General features: G+C 55.9%; 1 long non-coding RNA gene across 1 annotated transcript in view; it reads left to right on the top strand.

Annotated features, from left to right (window-relative positions):
* Positions 1–269: 269 nt before the first annotated feature.
* The window catches only part of LOC140474195 (uncharacterized), a 51,623-nt gene continuing 45,892 nt past the window's right edge, over positions 270–6,000 (top strand). Inside the window, exon 1 of the long non-coding RNA XR_011958904.1 lies at positions 270–313. This is a non-coding gene — a long non-coding RNA (uncharacterized lncRNA). The remainder of the gene's footprint in view (positions 314–6,000) is intronic.

Here is a 6,000-nt window from a genome sequence, read left to right as displayed (position 1 = left end):
GGCTTCCGTCCTGTTCTTGAACCTTAAACCCCTAACCCTGTGACCTCAGGCCAGGCGAGGATGCCGCGCTGACACCTCGTTCCTGCTGACGGGACGCTGCCCCCCCCCCCTCTGTTGCATCGTGCCATCCCTCCCTCTGCCCACCCCTTGCCTTCCCCCCCCACCACCTAACCTGCCACCCCTTCTCTCTTCACCCACCCCCGTCCCCGTACCTGCCTGCAGCAGTGAGGGAAAGATTTTGACGTGGTGCTGCTCTGGTCTTTATTCCAGGTCCTCAGGGTCCCCGTACCGCACGATATTTCCTTTGAGCTGGGTAAGTGCATTTGATGCAGCGTTTCCTCATTGTGGGCTGAGGGTCGGGAAAGTTGGGGAGCGTGCTGGAGCGGGGAAGCGTTGCCACTGTCTGAGAAATTTTCAGGCATGTCTCCCTCACCTGTGATTTTCTTTTAAGCTGCGTTTTTTCGATTAGATAGTATCCAGGGATGTGTAGGTTAGGGTGGATTGGCCATGCTAAATTGTCCCATAGTGTCCAGGGATGTACAGGTTAGGGTGGATTGGCCATGCTAAATTGTCCCATAGTGCCCAGGGATGTGCAGGTTAGGGTGGATTGGCCATGCTAAATTGTCCCATAGTGCCCAGGGATGTGCAGGTTAGGGTGGATTGGCCATGCTAAATTGTCCCATAGTGTCCAGGGATGTACAGGTTAGGGTGGATTGGCCATGCTAAATTGTCCCATAGTGCCCAGGGATGTGCAGGTTAGGGTGGATTGGCCATGCTAAATTGTCCCATAGTGCCCAGGGATGTGCAGGTTAGGGTGGATTGGCCATGCTAAATTGTCCCATAGTGCCCAGGGATGTGCAGGTTAGGGTGGATTGGCCATGCTAAATTGTCCCATAGTGCCCAGGGATGTGTAGGTTAGGGTGGATTGGCCGTGCTAAATTGTCCCATAGTGTCCAGGGATGTACAGGTTAGGGTGGATTGGCCATGCTAAATTGTCCCATAGTGTTCAGGGATGTGCAGGTTAGGGTGGATTGGCCATGCTAAATTGTCCCATAGTGTCCAGGGATGTACAGGTTAGGGTGGATTGGCCGTGCTAAATTGTCCCATAGTGTCCAGGGATGTACAGGTTAGGGTGGATTGGCCATGCTAAATTGTCCCACAGTGTCCAGGGATGTGCAGGTTAGGGTGGATTGGCCGTGCTAAATTGTCCCATAGTGCCCAGGGATGTGCAGGTTAGGGTGGATTGGCCATGCTAAATTGTCCCATAGTGCCCAGGGATGTGCAGGTTAGGGTGGATTGGCCATGCTAAATTGTCCCATAGTGCCCAGGGATGTGCAGGTTAGGGTGGATTGGCCATGCTAAATTGTCCCATAGTGCCCAGGGATGTGTAGGTTAGGGTGGATTGGCCATGCTAAATTGTCCCATAGTGCCCAGGGATGTGCAGGTTAGGGTGGATTGGCCGTGCTAAATTGTCCCATAGTGCCCAGGGATGTGCAGGTTAGGGTGGATTGGCCGTGCTAAATTGTCCCATAGTGCCCAGGGATGTGCAGGTTAGGGTGGATTGGCCATGCTAAATTGTCCCATAGTGCCCAGGGATGTGTAGGTTAGGGTGGATTGGCCGTGCTAAATTGTCCCATAGTGTCCAGGGATGTACAGGTTAGGGTGGATTGGCCATGCTAAATTGTCCCATAGTGTTCAGGGATGTGCAGGTTAGGGTGGATTGGCCATGCTAAATTGTCCCATAGTGTCCAGGGATGTACAGGTTAGGGTGGATTGGCCGTGCTAAATTGTCCCATAGTGTCCAGGGATGTACAGGTTAGGGTGGATTGGCCATGCTAAATTGTCCCACAGTGTCCAGGGATGTGCAGGTTAGGGTGGATTGGCCGTGCTAAATTGTCCCATAGTGCCCAGGGATGTGCAGGTTAGGGTGGATTGGCCATGCTAAATTGTCCCATAGTGCCCAGGGATGTGCAGGTTAGGGTGGATTGGCCATGCTAAATTGTCCCATAGTGCCCAGGGATGTGCAGGTTAGGGTGGATTGGCCATGCTAAATTGTCCCATAGTGCCCAGGGATGTGTAGGTTAGGGTGGATTGGCCATGCTAAATTGTCCCATAGTGCCCAGGGATGTGCAGGTTAGGGTGGATTGGCCGTGCTAAATTGTCCCATAGTGCCCAGGGATGTGCAGGTTAGGGTGGATTGGCCGTGCTAAATTGTCCCATAGTGCCCAGGGATGTGCAGGTTAGGGTGGATTGGCCGTGCTAAATTGTCCCATAGTGCCCAGGGATGTGCAGGTTAGGGTGGATTGGCCATGCTAAATTGTCCCATAGTGCCCAGGGATGTGCAGGTTAGGGTGGATTGGCCGTGCTAAATTGTCCCATAGTGCCCAGGGATGTGCAGGTTAGGGTGGATTGGCCGTGCTAAATTGTCCCATAGTGCCCAGGGATGTGCAGGTTAGGGTGGATTGGCCATGCTAAATTGTCCCATAGTGCCCAGGGATGTGCATGTTAGGGTGGATTGGCCGTGCTAAATTGTCCCATAGTGCCCAGGGATGTGCAGGTTAGGGTGGATTGGCCATGCTAAATTGTCCCATAGTGCCCAGGGATGTGCAGGTTAGGGTGGATTGGCCATGCTAAATTGTCCCATAGTGCCCAGGGATGTGCAGGTTAGGGTGGATTGGCCGTGCTAAATTGTCCCATAGTGCCCAGGGATGTGCAGGTTAGGGTGGATTGGCCATGCTAAATTGTCCCATAGTGCCCAGGGATGTGCAGGTTAGGGTGGATTGGCCATGCTAAATTGTCCCATAGTGCCCAGGGATGTGCAGGTTAGGGTGGATTGGCCATGCTAAATTGTCCCATAGTGTCCAGGGATGTGTAGGTTAGGGTGGATTGGCCGTGCTAAATTGTCCCATAGTGTCCAGGGATGTGTAGGTTAGGGTGGATTGGCCATGCTAAATTGTCCCATAGTGCCCAGGGATGTGCAGGTTAGGGTGGATTGGCCCTGCTAAATTGTCCCATAGTGCCCAGGGATGTGCAGGTTAGGGTGGGTTGGCCGTGCTAAATTGTCCCATAGTGCCCAGGGATGTGCAGGTTAGGGTGGATTGACCGTGCTAAATTATCCCATAGTGCCTAGGGATGTGCAGGTTAGGGTGGATTGGCCGTGCTAAATTGTCCCATAGTGCCCAGGGATGTGTAGGTTAGGGTGGATTGGCCGTGCTAAATTGTCCCATAGTGTCCAGGGATGTGTAGGTTAGGGTGAATTGGCCGTGCTAACTTGTCCCATAGTGCCCAGGGATGTGCAGGTTAGGGTGGATTGGCCATGCTAAATTGTCCCATAGTGCCCAGGGATGTGCAGGTTAGGGTGGATTGGCCATGCTAAATTGTCCCATAGTGTCCAGGGATGTGTAGGTTAGGGTGGATTGGCCATGCTAAATTGTCCCATAGTGCCCAGGGATGTGCAGGTTAGGGTGGATTGGCCATGCTAAATTGTCCCATAGTGTCCAGGGATGTGTAGGTTAGGGTGGATTGGCCATGCTAAATTGTCCCATAGTGCCCAGGGATGTGCAGGTTAGGGTGGATTGGCCGTGCTAAATTATCCCATAGTGCCCAGGGATGTGCAGGTTAGGGTGGATTGGCCATGCTAAATTGTCCCATAGTGCCCGGGGATGTGCAGGTTAGGGTGGATTGGCCGTGCTAAATTGTCCCAGCTAAGTGGGGCGAAGGAATTTTTGCCCGATACGTCGATTCCCGTGCCGCTCGGATGCTGACTGAGCTGCTGCGCTTTCCCAGCCACGCCCTCTCGGCTCTGTGGTCCCCACCGTCTGTGGACCTCACCGTCCCCTCGTCGATGCGGTTGGGCCGAAGGGGGCTGTTTCCGTGCTCCTTGACCCTAACTACTAACCAGGCTTTGTCACTGCGCTGGGCTGAGTGAGCGGGGGAGTCCTGTTTCAGGAGGACCAATGAGAATCACGTCCGCGGGGAATCCGTTAGTGATTTCTCTCTGAATCATGACCACCCAGGCCCATTCAGAAGCTCTAGGGGCTGGGGAGGGTGAGGGAGGGGGGGTTAGGGGGGGGGGGGGGGGGGGGGTGGGTGAAAGGCTAATCTTAAACTCCAATAAGTTGGAGCTGTACTGAGGGGAGTTTAGGCAAACGAGAGGTGACTTTAATGAAGCAGGTAGGGTCTGGAGGGAACCTGATAAGGGAGATATGGAGAGGGTTATCTGACCTCCGCCCCGTCTCCCCCCCCTCCCCCCACCCCACCCCACCCCCCGCTACAGCTTTCAGAGACTGGGTCGCTCAAGGGGGGGGGGCGATCCAGTCGGGATGTTCAAGATGGGAGGGAGATCCAGCGGGGAGAGATTGTTGGTGAGGAGGGTCAGGAACAAGGAGAGGCAGGAAGGTAAAAGGACAGCCAGGCCCGTTTCAAAAGGCTGTGGATCTGACTCAGCACGTACGGGGTTGAGGTCAGTCCGTTTGTCTGCCGGGCCAGGGGCAGGAAGATGGGGTTGAGAGATAAATCAGCCGCCAGGTGATGGGGGGGGGGGCAGGCTGGGGTGGTCACACGGCCCCCTCTCCCTGTGCCCGGGTGACGCCGTGGACAAACCCCTGGGTTTTGTATAACTTCCTCCTGGGCCTCTGCAGCATCTCGGTGGGGATTTGACGGCCTTCGTTTAATCTAGCAGGCTCGGAGGGGCTGAATGGCCTCCTTCTGTTCCTGTGTGATTAGATAGATGGGCTGAATGGCCTCCTCCTGTTCCTGTGTGATCGGTGTGATGGGCTTAATGGCCTGTTCCCGTGTACTGGGCTGTATGGCCTGTTCCCGTGTGTGGGGCTGTATGGCCTGTTCCCGTGTGTGGGGCTGTATGGCCTGTTCCCGTGTACTGGGGCTGTATGGCCTGTTCCCGTGTGTGGGGCTGTATGGCCTGTTCCCGTGTGTGGGGCTGTATGGCCTGTTCCTGTGTGTGGGGCTGTATGGCCTGTTCCCGTGTGAGGGGCTGTATGGCCTGTTCCCGTGTGAGGGGCTGTATGGCCTGTTCCCGTATGTGGGGCTGTATGGCCTGTTCCCGTGTGTGGGGCTGTTTGGCCTGTTCCCGTGTACTGGGCTGTATGTCCTGTTCCCGTGTGTGGGGCTGTATGGCCTGTTCCCGTGTGAGGGGCTGTATGGCCTGTTCCCGTGTGAGGGGCTGTATGGCCTGTTCCCGTGTACTGGGGCTGTATGTCCTGTTCCCGTGTGTGGGGTTGTATGGCCTGTTCCCGTGTGTGGGGTTGTATGGCCTGTTCCCGTGTACTGGGGCTGTATGGCCTGTTCCCGTGTGAGGGGCTGTATGGCCTGTTCCCGTGTACTGGGGCTGTATGTCCTGTTCCCGTGTGTGGGGCTGTATGGCCTGTTCCCGTGTGTGGGGTTGTATGGCCTGTTCCCGTGTGAGGGGCTGTATGGCCTGTTCCCGTGTGAGGGGCTGTATGGCCTGTTCCCGTGTACTGGGGCTGTATGGCCTGTTCCCGTGTGAGGGGCTGTATGGCCTGTTCCCGTGTACTGGGGCTGTATGGCCTGTTCCCGTGTGAGGGGCTGTATGGCCTGTTCCCGTGTACTGGGGCTGTATGGCCTGTTCCCGTGTGTGGGGCTGTATGGCCTGTTCCCGTGTACTGGGGCTGTATGGCCTGTTCCCGTGTGTGGGGCTGTATGGCCTGTTCCCGTGTACTGGGGCTGTATGGCCTGTTCCCGTGTGTGGGGCTGTATGGCCTGTTCCTGTGCGTGGGGCTGTATGGCCAGTTCCCGTGTGTGGGGCTGTATGGCCTGTTCCTGTGCGTGGGGCTGTATGGCCTGTTCCCGTGTGTGGGGCTGTATGGCCTGTTCCTGTGCGTGGGGCTGTATGGCCTGTTCCCGTGTACTGGGGCTGTATGGCCTGTTCCTGTGTGTGGGGCTGTATGGCCTGTTCCCGTGTACTGGGGCTGTATGGCCTGTTCCCGTGTACTGGGGCTGTATGTCCTGTTCCCGTGTGAG

Source organism: Chiloscyllium punctatum, unplaced genomic scaffold (assembly GCF_047496795.1).
Source record: "Chiloscyllium punctatum isolate Juve2018m unplaced genomic scaffold, sChiPun1.3 scaffold_872, whole genome shotgun sequence".
Lineage (NCBI taxonomy): Eukaryota > Metazoa > Chordata > Chondrichthyes > Orectolobiformes > Hemiscylliidae > Chiloscyllium > Chiloscyllium punctatum.
Note: the sequence above shows the minus strand (reverse complement) of the source record. Positions and strands in the feature narration are given on the sequence as shown.